Source organism: Leopardus geoffroyi, chromosome A3 (assembly GCF_018350155.1).
Source record: "Leopardus geoffroyi isolate Oge1 chromosome A3, O.geoffroyi_Oge1_pat1.0, whole genome shotgun sequence".
NCBI classification, from domain to species: domain Eukaryota; kingdom Metazoa; phylum Chordata; class Mammalia; order Carnivora; family Felidae; genus Leopardus; species Leopardus geoffroyi.
The window spans coordinates 81,148,174-81,160,443 of record NC_059336.1 but is presented as its reverse complement, the minus strand read 5'-3'; the positions used below and the strand labels follow the sequence as shown (position 1 = coordinate 81,160,443).

Sequence of the window (12,270 nt, the reverse complement as noted above, 5' to 3'; positions counted from 1 at the left end):
TAGTTGATAAGAGAAGTAATGCATCAAGTAGATATAGCACTATTCATTTAAGTACAGAGCTCCAGATTATTGTTTTAAAGAAAAATCTTCAAGGAAAAAATGAAAAATCCACAAATTGCAGGATATTAACACATACTTCTCAGAAAACTATATACAAAGAAGGAAATAAACAGTGAGGATCTTGAGGACTTGAATAACATTAATTAGAAAACTTGAGCTAATGATATATTTAATAAACAGAATACACATTATAAACTGACAAAATCAATCACAAGTGATCATATCAAACCCTCCAAGCATATCTCAGCAAATGCCATCTCTAAATGAATATTTCTAAATGCTCTCTTAGAGACCATATTCAAAAATCGTAATATATATGTAATAAAGGTTAAATAGACCACAAAAAGATTGTGCTGCTACAATATAACATGTCACTCAAATTTTGACAGCATCCTTCTTTTTCTATATTTTTAAAAATCATTTTATGTTTTTTTAAATTTTTTAAGTTTATTTATTTATTTTGAGAGAGAGACAGTGTGAATAGGGGAGGGCAGAGAGAGAGAGAGAGACAGAGAGAGAGAGAGAGACAGAGAGAGAGAGAGAGAGAGAGAGAGAGAGAGAGAGAGAGAATCCCAAGCAGGCTCTGCACCATCAGTGCAGAGTCCGATGTGGGGCTCAGACTCATGAAACTGAGATCATGACCTGAGCTGAAACCGAGCATGAGACACTTAACCGACTGAGCCACCCAGGTGCCCCTCTTTTTATTTTAACTGAAGTGTAATTAACATAGGGTGTTTTATTAGTTTCAACAATTCTATGCATTATTCTCTGCTCATCAGGATAGGTATACTTTTAATCCCCTTTATCTATTTCACCTCCTCCTCCCCCTCCCCAGCAATTACCAGTTTGTTTTCTGTGTTTTTTTCTTTTTTCCCTGTTTATTTTGTTTTTTAAAGTCCACATGAGTGAAATCATTTGGTATTTGTCTTTCAATGTCTGCCTTATTTCACTTAATATTATACCGTCTAGCTATATCCATGTTGTCGCAAATGGCAAGATTTCATTTTTTATGGCTCCATTACATATATATGTATATATGTATGTGTGTATATATATATATTCATATATATGTATATGTATGAATATATATATATATATATACACATACCACATCTTCTTTATCCATTTATTCACACTTGGGTTGTTCCTGTATCTTGGCTATTGTAAATAATGCAGTAAATATAGGGGTGCATAAGTCTTTTTGAATTAGTGCTTTCTTTTTCTTTGGTTTAAAACCTGGTGGCAGAATTACTGGATCATATGGTAATTCTTTTTCAACTTTTTGAGGAACCGCCAAACTGTTTTCCATAGTCCCTGCACCAATTTGCACTCTTACCCGCACTGCAGAAAGGTTCCTTTTCTTCCACATCCTCACCAATACTTGTTATTTCTTTTTTTTTTTTTTAGAGTACATAATTTATTTAAATTCAACTTAGTTAACATACAGTGTATTAGTGGTTTCAGGAGTACAGCCCAGTGATTTATCATTTACAAACAACACCCAGTGCTTATCCCAACAAGTGACCTCCTTAGTGCGCATCACCCATTTAACCACACCTTCACCCGCCTCCCCTCCAGTGACCTTCAATTTGTTTTCTGTATTTGTCTCTTCTAGTTTGCCTCCCTCTCCATTTTTATTTTATTTTTCCTTCCCTTCCCCATGTTCATCTGCTTTGTTTCTTAAATTCCATATATGAGTGAAATCATATGATATTTGTCTTTCTCTGACAGACTTATTTCGCTTAGCATAATACACTCTAGTTCCATCCACATTGTTGCAAATGATAGGATTTCATTCTTTTTTATTGCTAATATTCCTGTGTGTGTGTGTGTGTGTGTGTGTGTGTGTGTGTGTGTAAAATATATATACACATACACCACATTTTTTTTTAGCCATTCATCAGTCAATGGACATTTGGGCTCTTTGCATAATTTGGCTCTTGTTGATAGCAATGCTAATAAACATTGGGATATATGTGCCCCTTCAAATCAGCATTTTTGTATCCTTTTAAATACCTATTAGTAAAATTTCAGGGCCATAGAGTAGTTCTATTTTTAATTTTTTGAGGAACCTCCATATTATTCTCCAGGGTGGATGGAACAGTTTGCATTCCCACCAACAGTGTAAAAGGGTTCCTCTTTCTCCACATCCTCACCAACATCTGTTGTTTCCTGAGTTGTTAATTTTAGCCATTTTAACAGGTGTGAGGTGGTATTTCATTGTGCTTTTGATTTGTATTTCTCTGATGATGAGTGATGTTGAGGATGTTTTCAGGTGCCCATTACCATCTGGATGTCTTCTTTACAAAAGTGTCCAGTCATGTCTTCTGCACATTTCTTAATGGGATTGTTTTTGGGTGTTGAGTTTGGTAAGTTCTTTAAAGATTTTGGATACTAACTCTTTATCTGATATGTCATTTTCAAATATCTTTTCCCATTTCATCAGTTGTCTTTTAGTTTTGTTGATTGTTTCCTTCGCTGTGCAGTTTTGTATTTTGATGAGGTCCCAATAGTTCATTTTTGCTTTTGTTTCCCTTGCCCCCCAGAGACTGTCTAGTAAGAAGTTGCTGTGGCCAACGTCAAAGAGTTTGCTGCCTGTTTTCTCCTGTAGGGTTTTAATGGTTTCCTGTCTCACATTTAGGTCTTTCATCCATTTTGAATTTATTTCTCTGAAAGGTGTAAGAAAGTGGTCCACTTTCATTCTTGTGAATGTCACTGTCCAGTTTTCTCAGCACCATTTGCTGAAGAGACTGTCTTTTTCCATTGGATACTCTTTCCTGCTTAGTCAAGGATTAATTGGCTGTATATTTGTTTTGTGGGTCCATTTCTGGGTTCTCTCTTCTGTTCCATTGATCTGTGTGTCTGTTTTTGTGCCAATACCATACTGTGTTGATGATTACAGCTTTGTAGTATAGCTTGAAATCCGGAATTGTGATGCCTGCAGCTTTGGTTTCCTTTTTCAAGATTGCTTTAGTTATTCATGGTCTTTTCTGGTTCCATACAAATTTAAGGATTGTTTGTGCTAGCTCTGTGAAGAATGCTGGTATTATTTTGATAGGGATTGCATTGAATGTGTAGATTGCTTTGGGTAGTAATAACACTTCAACAATATTTGTTCTTCCTATCCAGGAGGATGGAATGTTTTTCCATTTTTTATGTCTTCTTCAATTTCTTTCATAAGCATTTTATACTTGTCAGCCTACAGATCTTTTGCCTTTTTGGTTAGGTTTATTCCTAGGTATCATGTTTTTGGGGGGCAATTATAAATGGGATTGATTCCTTGATTTCCCTTTCTGCTGCTTCATTATTGGTGTATAGAAGTGCAACTGATTTCTGTACATTGGTATTATATCCTGAGACTTTGCTGAATTCACATACCATTTCTAGCAGTTTTTCGGTGGTGTCTTTTGTGTTTTCCATGTAGAGTATCATGAAGTCTGTGAAGAGTGAAAATTTGACTTCTTCTTTGCCAATTTTGATGTCTTTTTTTCTTTTTGTTGTCTTATTGCTGAGGCTAGGAGTTTCAGTACTATGTAGACAAGAGTGGTGATAGTGGACATCCCGACTGTGTCCCTGGCCTTAGGGGGAAAGCTCTCAGCTTTTCCCCACTGAGGATGATATTAGCTGTGGGTCTTTTATATATGGCCGTTACAATGTTGAGGAATGTTCCTTCTATTGCTAGTTTCTTGAGGGTTTTTATCTAGAAAGGATACTATATTTTGTTAATTGCTTTTTCTGCATCAATTGAGAGGACCATATGGTTCTTATCCTTGCTTTTATTAGTGTAGTGTATCATGTTAATTTATGAATATTGAACCAGCTCTGTAGCCCAGGAATAAATCCCATGTAATCATGATGAGTAATTCTTTTAGTGTACTGTTGAATTCGATTTACTAGTATCTTCTTTAAAATTTTTACATCCAGATTCATCAGGAATATTGGGCTGTACTTCTCCTTTTTAGTGAGGTCTTTGTATGGTTTTGGAATCAAAGAAAGCTGTCCTTCCATTTCTATTTTCTGTAACAGTTTGAGAAAAATAGGTATTAATTCTTTAAGTTTCTGGTAGAATTCTCTGGGAAGCCATCTGGCCCAGGACTCTTGTTTGTTGGGATATATTTGGTGGAAACTGATTCCGTTTCTTTGCTGATTATGGGTGTGTTCAAATTTTCTATTTCTTGCTACTTGAGTTTTGGTAATGTGTAAGTTTCTAAGAATTTTTCCATTTCTTCCAGATTGCCCAGTTTGTTGGCATATAAGTATTTCTTTTTAATTGTATTTCTGTGTGTTGGTTGTGACTTCTCCTCTTTCATTCATGATCTTACCTATTTTGGTCCTCTCTCTTTTCTTTTGGAAAGTCTGGCTAGGAGTTTATCAATTTTGTTTATTCTTTCAAAGAATCAGCATTTAGTTTCATTGATTTGTTATTTTTTTTTTGAATTCTATATCATTTATTTCTGCTCTTATCTTTATTATTTCCCTTCTTGGGCTAGCATTAGGCTTTATTTGCTACTCCTTTTCTAGCGGCTTTAGGGGTAGGTTTAGGATGTATATTTGGGACCTTTCTTACTTCTTGAGATAGGCATGAGTTGCAGTATGCTTTCCTGTTAGGACTGCCTTTGCTGCATCTCAAAGGATTTGGACTGTTGTGTTTTCCTTTTCATTTGCTTCCATGTATTTTTTTCCCCTTCTTTAATTTCCTGGTTAAGTTATTTGTCCTTTAGTAGGATGTTCTTTAACCTCCATGTATTTGAGGGCTTTACAAATTTTTTCTAGTGGTTGATTTTAAATTTCATAGCATTGTGACCTGAAAATATGCATGATCTTGATCTTTTTCTACCTGTCGAGGGCTGATTTGTGACCCAGTATGTGGTCTATTCAGGAGAATGCTCCATGTGCACTCAAGAAGAATGTGTATTCTGCTGCTTTAGGATGAAATGTTCTTAATATATCTGTTAAGTCCATCTGGTCCAGTGTGTCATTCAAAGCCATTGTTTCCAGAGATGCCTGGGTGGCTTGGTTGGTTGAACATCCAACTCCTAGTTTTGGCTCAGGTCATGATCTCACACTTCATGAGTTCAAGCCCCGCATTGGGTTCTGTGCACAGTGCAGAGCCTGCTTAGGATTCTGTTTGTCTCTTTCTCTGCCTCTCCCCTGCTTGCTCTCTAATTCTCTCTCTCAAAAATAAATAAATGAACATTTTTTAAAGCCATTGATTTCTTGTTGATTTTCTGCTTAGATTATCTTCCATTGTTGTAAGTGGGGTATTAAAGTTCCCTATTATGGAATTGTTATCAACGTGTTTATGTTTGTGAATGATTTATTTATTTGGGTGTTATCGAGTTTGGGGCATAAATATTTACAATTGTTAGGTCTTCTTGATGGATAGACCCCTCAATTATGATATAATGCCCTTCCTCATCTCTTGTTAGAGTCTCTGTTTTAAAATTTAGTTTGTCTGATTGATCTATGGCTACTCCGGCTTTCTTTTGACTTCCATTAGTATGATAGACGGTCCTCCATCCCCTGACTTTCAATCTGAAGGTGTCATTAGGTCTAAAATGAGGCTCTTGTAGGCAACATATACATGGATCTTTTTTTTTATCCATTCTGATACCCTGTGTCTTTTGATTGGAGCATTTAGTCCATTTACACTCAGAGCAATTACTGAAAGATAGGAACTTAGTGCCATTGTGTTATCTGTAGAGTTGGTGTTTCTGGTGATGTTCTCTGGACCTTTGTAGTCTTTGTTCCTTTGGTTTGTTTTTTTTTTTTCCTCCACTCAGAGATTCCCCCTTAAAATTTCTTGCAGGGTTGGTTTAGTGGTCATGAACTCCTTTAGTTTTTGTTTTTCTGGGAAGCACTTTATCTCTCCTTCTAAATGACAGCCTTGCTAGATAAAGGATACTTGGCTGTATATTTTTCCTATTCATCACATTGAGTATTTCCTGCCACTCTTCTGGCCTGCCAAGTTTCAGTGGACACGTTTGCTGCTATCCTTAATGTCTGCCCTTGTAGGTTAAGGGCCTTTTGTCCCTAGCTACTTTCAGAATTTTCTTGTTATATTTGTTTTTTTGCAAGTTTCACAACGATATGTCGTGGTGGTGTCCCATTTTTTGATTTTGAGGGGTGTTCTTTGTGCCTCTTGGACTTTAATGCCTGTTTCCTTCCCCATATTAAGGAAGTTTTCAGCTATAACTTGTTCAAATAAACCTTCTGCCCCTTTTTTCTGTGCTTCTTCTGGGATTCCTATGATACAGATACTGTTTCATTTTATGGAATCACTTCATTCTCTCTGTCTCCCCTTATGATCTAGTACTTTCCTTTCCCTCTTTTTTCAGTGTCATTATTTTCCATACTTTTATATTCTATTTCACCTAATCTCTCCTCTGCTTTTTCAATCCTGTCACTTTTTCCAGTTTGTTTCCCATCTCAGTTATAGCATTTTAAAATTCATCTGAACTATTTCTTAGGTCTTAGATCTCTGTAGAAAGTGTTTCTCTGGTGTCTTCTATGCTTTTTTCAAGCCCAGCTAGTAGTCTTATGACTGTTGTTCTAAATTCTTGTTCAGATAAATTGCTTATATCTGTTCTGAGCAAGGTCCTGGCTGTGATTTATTCTTGACCATTCTTTTGGAGAGAATTCCTCTGTCTTGTAATTTTGGCTAAGCTTCTGTCTTTTTCATGTCTTAAAAGCTTGTTATGTTTCCTCCACCTGCGAGTACTGCTGTATAAAAAAGGAGTCATACACTGTCCAGGGCCTGGCACTCCAGGAACTGTTTCTGGTGTGTGCTGTGTGCACTCTGCTGTTGGATTTTGACTGCTCTTTTCCCTCTTGTCAGTCATTTGGAGAGCACTACCGTGCTTGCAGTGGTGGAATGTTTGATCCCCTAACTAGATGTGCTTTGATGTGTTTGAAGTAACCCTGGAAGAAATAAGCAGTGGGGAGAGCCTCATCCCAATAAAAGGAAAGGGAACAAAAAACCCCAAACAGAATCAGAATACTATAAGACTGATTCCAAAGAAAAAGGAAGAAAAAAAGGGGAAGGGGAAAGCAGAAGAAGATAAATAAGAGGGAAAAAGAAAAGAATTAAAAAGCCAGATCCAAAAAAAAGAGAAAAGGAAATGAAAAAATAAAACCCTTCTACAAACAAGGAACTAAGAGCCTGATTCCCAAAATTAAAATAGAAGAAGGAAGAAAAAGAAAAAAGAGCTGTCTGTTGGTGTATGGTGGGGATGGGGGGGTACTGGCTGTGCTGTTCTGGAGGAGAGGCAGGCTTTGTTGGCTCAGAGTCAGTCTTGCCCCAGTAAATAAGCAGTTGACAGGGACAGAGGGGCAAGGTTTGGGGTAAGAGGGTCCTGCCTCCAACTGGGGGCTGGTGTGTTGCTCTCTGAAGTCCTACCAGATTGGTGTTGGCAGGGGGGTCGGGGGGGGGGATGCTACTACCTCAATCTCTTGTCCCCAGACCAGGGATCTCAACCCCTGCTGTTCAGGCAGCCCTCACAGTATAGCAAGGGCTATATAGTATAGCAGCTATACAGTATAGCAAGGGCAGTCATCTTGCGCTGCGCCACAACTCTTTGGCCTTATTTGGCATGCAGCTGGGATTCAAAACCCAAAGTCTTAAAGGAACTGGCACCACGTGGAAATGCTTCCCTTGTCCAGAGTAGAGCCTCTCTACCCTGCTGTTGAAAGGCCTTTGGCTGGTCCCTGCAGGGTCTTTTATACTGGGGAGGCAATAAGCCCTTTTCCAGAAGTACTCCAGGAAGGGGACTGTTCTCTCCCAGTGCATCCTGGAGATCTCTACACCTTGCTATGCACTCTGGGCCAGCACCCTCCTCCCCAGAATCACACTCCACAGCTCTGCTCTGGAAAGTCGCACACATTCAAAACCTCACAGTTTGAACTCGAAAAGCTGTTTGCAAAACAAACAAACAAACAAACAAAAACAAAACTTGGACACTGAGTACTTCTCACTCCCCAGTCCATGGTCCAGAGAGGTTTTCCTCATGTGGTAACTCAATGCTGCACTAACTCAACCCCTCTCTCTTTCCCTCCATTTTGTCTCTTCACAAAAAGGTTCCTTCTCCAGTGTGGAACTGCCATTTTTCTCTCCCCCAATTCACATCCACGCACCTTGCACCTACCAAGATGTCTCCCTCCAACTATTAAGATCCTTCTGCCACTCTGCAGATTGATTTCCTGGGTGTTCCAAGTAATCTGGCCTCAAAACAGCTGTGTTTGAGGGACAATGAAAGGCCTGGGTCCCCCTACTTCTCCACCATCTTAATTCCTCCTCCAGCCCTTATAAGTGTTTTCCCACCTTCTCTCTGTTCTTTCTGGGAACCAATTACATTTATGTTATACTACTTAATATTATTCACTGGCCACTAAAGCTCTGCCCATTATTTTCAGTATTTATTCCCTCTCTGTATTTAAATTACTCTGCTTGAACTTGTCCTCTGGCTCCATTCATTTTCTTTTCAGTGTTTTTTTCTCTGTGTGCTTAATGTTGGATTGTTTTTATTGTTTAAGTTCACTGATCTTTTATTATTTATTATTTTTTAAATTTTTATTTAATTTATTTTTTAAATTTATATCCAAGTAAATTAGTATATAGTGTAACATATACTATTTGATTTCAGGAGTAGATTCCTTAATGCCCCTTACCCATTTAACCCATCCGCCCTCCCACAACCCCTCCAGTAACTCTCTGTTTGTACTCCATATTTAAGGGTCCCTTATGTTTTTGTCCAACTCCCTATTTTTATATTGTTTTTGCTTCACTTCCCTTATGTTCATCTGTTTTGTATCTTAAAGTCCTCATATGAGTGAAGTCATATGATATTTGTCTTTTCTAATTTCCCTTAGCATAATACCCTCTTGTTCTATCCACATAGTTGCAAATGGCAAGATTTCATTCTTTTTGATTGCCCAGTAATACTCCATTATATATGTATATACCACTTCTTTATCCATTCATCTGTCAATGGAATGGCTCTTCCCATACTTTGGCTATTGTTGATAGTGCTGCTATAAACATTGGGGTGCATGTGCTCCTTCAAAACAGCATGCCTCTATCCCTTGGATAAATACCTAGTAGTACAATTGCTGGGTTGTAGAGTAGTCCTATTTTTAATTTTTTGAGGAACCTCCATACTGTTTTCCAGATTGGCTGCACCAGTTTGCATTCCCACCAGCAGTGCAAAAGAGATCCCCTTTCTCCTCATCCTCACCAACATCTGTTGTTGCCTGAGTTGTTAATGTTAGCCATTTTGACAGGTGTGAGGGGGTATCTCATCGTGGTTTTGATTTGTATTTCCCTGATGATGAGGGATGTTCAGCATTTTTTCATCTGGTGGTTGGCCATCTGGATGTCTTCTTTGGAGAAGTGTCCATTCACATCTTTTGCCCATTTCTTCACTGGATTGTTTGTTTATTGGGTGTTGAGTTTGATAAGTTCTTTATAGATTTTAGATACTCACCCTTTATCTGATATGTCATTTACAAATATCTTCTCCCTTTCTCTTGGTTGCCTTTTTGATTTGATGATTGTTTCCTTCACTGTGCAGAAGCTTTCTTTTTGATGAGGTCCCAATAGTTCATTTTTGCTTTTGTTTCCCTTGCCTCCGGAGACATGTTCCATAAGAAGTTGCTGTGGCCAAGGTCAGAGAGGTTTTTGCCTGCTTTATCCTCGAGGATTTTCATGGCTTCCTCTCTTACATTTAGGTCTTTCATCCATTTTGAGTTTATTTTTGTGTATGGTGTAAGAAAGTGGTCCAGGTTCATTTTTCTGCATGTTGCTGTTCAGTTTTCCCAGCACCACTTGTTGAAGAGACTGTCTTTATTCCATTGGATGTTCTTTCCTGCCTTGTCAAAGATTAGTTGGCCATAGGTTTGTGGGTCCATTTCTGGGTTCTGTATTCTGTTCCATTGATCTGAGTGTCTGTTCTTGTGCCAGTACCATACTGTCTTGATTATTACAACGTTGTAATACAGCTTGAAGTCCAGGATTGTGATACCTCCTGCTTTGGTTTTCTTTTTCAAGATTGCTTTGGCTATGTGGGGTCTTTTCTGATTCTATACAAATTTTAGGATTGTTTGTTCTAGCTCTGTGAAGAATGCTGGTGTTATTTTGATAAGGGATTGCATTGAATGTGTAGATTGCTTTGGGTAGTATTGACATTTTAAATTTGTTCTTCCTATCCAGGAGCATGGAATATTTTTCCATGTTTGTGTCTTCTTCAGTTTCTTTCATCAGCTTTCTATAGTTTTCAGTGTATAGATTTTTCACCTCTTTGGTTACATTTATTCCTAGGTATTTTATGGTTTTTGGTGCAGTTGTAAATGGGATTGATTCATTGATTTCTCTTTATGTTACTTCACAATTGGGTGTATAGGATGCATCCAATTTCTGTGCGTTGATTTTATATCCTGCCACTTTGCTGAATTCATGGATAAGTTCTAGCAGTTTTTTGGTGGAATCTTTTGGGTTTTTCATGTAGAGTATCATGTCATCTATGAAGAGTGAAAGTTTGACCTCCTCTTGGCTGATTTGGATGCCTTTTATTTCTTTGTGTTGTCTGATTGCTGAGACTAAGACTTCCAATACTATGTTGAATAACAGTGGCGAGAGTGGACATCCTTGTCTTGTTCCTGACCTTAGTGGGAAAGCTCTGTTTTTCCCCATTGAGGATCATATTAATATTGGGTCTTTCATACACAGCTTTTATAATCTCAAGGTATGATCCTTCTATCCCTTCTTTCTTACAGGTTTTTATCAAGAAAGGATGCTATATTTTGTCAAATGCTTTCTCTGCAACTATTGAGAGGATCATATGGTTCTTGTCCTTTCTTTTATTGATGTGATGAGTCACACTGATTATTTGGCGGATATTGAACCATCCTGTCATCCCAGGTATAAATCCCACTTGGTCGTAGTAAATAATTTGTTTAATGTATTGTTGGATCCGGTTGGCTAATACCTTGTTGAGGATTTTTGCATCCATGTTCATCAAGGAAATTGGTCTCTAGTTCTCCTTTTTTTTGTGAGGTCTTTGTCTGGTTTTGGAATCAAGGTAATGCTGGCTTCATAGAAAGAGTTTGGAAGTTTTCCTTCCATTTCTATTTTTTGGAACAGCTCCAAGAGAATAGGTGTTAATTCTTCCTTAAATGTTTGGTACAATTCCTCTGGAAGTTCATCTGGCCTTGGACTCTGTTTTTTGGGAGATTTTTTTTTATTACTAATTCAATTTCTTTACTGGTTATGGGTCTGTTCAAATTTTCTATTTCTTCCTGTTTCCGTTTTGGTAGTGTATATGTTTCTAGGAATTTGTCCATTTCTTCCAGATTGCCCATTTTATTGGCATATAATTGCTCATAATATTCTCTTATTATTTTTATTTCTACTGTGTTGGTTGTGATCTCTCCTCTTTCATTCTTGATTTTGTTTTTTTGAGTCCTTTTCTTTTTTCTTTTTGATCAAACTGACTAGTGGTTTATTACTTTTGTTAATTCTTTCAAAGAACCAGCTTCTGGTTTCATTGATCTATCTACTGTTGGTTTTTTGTTTTTTGTTTCAATAGCATTGATTTCTGCTCTAATCTTTATAATTTCCTGTCTTCTGCTGGTTTGGGGATTAATTTGCTGTTCTTTTTCCAGCTCTTTAAGGTGTAAGGTTAGGTTATGTGTCTGAGACCTTTCTTCCTTCTTTAGGAAGGCCTGGATTGCTATATAGTTTCCTCTTATGACCACCTTTGCCGCATCCCAGAGGTTTTAGGGTGCTGTGTTGTCATTTTCACTGGCTTCCATGTACTTTTTAATTTCCTCTTTAACTTCTTGGTTAGCCCATTAATTCTTTAGTAGGATGGTCTTTAGTCTCCAGGTATTTCTTACCTTTCCAAATTTTTTCTTGTGGTTGTTTTCTAGTTTCATAGCATTGTGGTCTGACAGTATGCACGGTATGATCTCTATCTTTTTGTACTTGTTGAGGGCTTGTTGAGTCTTTATGTTTGTGATTAATTGATTTATATATTTGGGTGCTGCACATTTGGAGCATAAATGTTTACAATGGTTAGGTCTTCTTGGTGGATAGACCCCTTAATTATGATATAATGTCCTTCTTCGTCTCTTGTTACAATCTTTATTTTAAAGTCTAGATTGTCTTAAGTATGGCTACTCTGGCTTTCTTTTGGCAATCATTAGTATGATAGA

General features: G+C 37.5%; 1 protein-coding gene and 1 long non-coding RNA gene across 6 annotated transcripts in view; one reads left to right on the top strand and one right to left on the bottom strand.

Annotated features, from left to right (window-relative positions):
- Nucleotides 1–12,270, top strand: part of LOC123580849 (WD repeat containing planar cell polarity effector) — a 387,009-nt gene that overhangs the window by 208,998 nt on the left and 165,741 nt on the right. The gene's annotated exons all lie outside the window — the stretch shown is intronic.
- On the bottom strand, nucleotides 3,208–10,480 carry LOC123580852. The gene is made up of 2 exons (XR_006703494.1): nucleotides 10,352–10,480; nucleotides 3,208–3,274 (listed from the first exon to the last, which is right to left on the bottom strand). It is a non-coding gene; the product is annotated as an uncharacterized LOC123580852 (long non-coding RNA).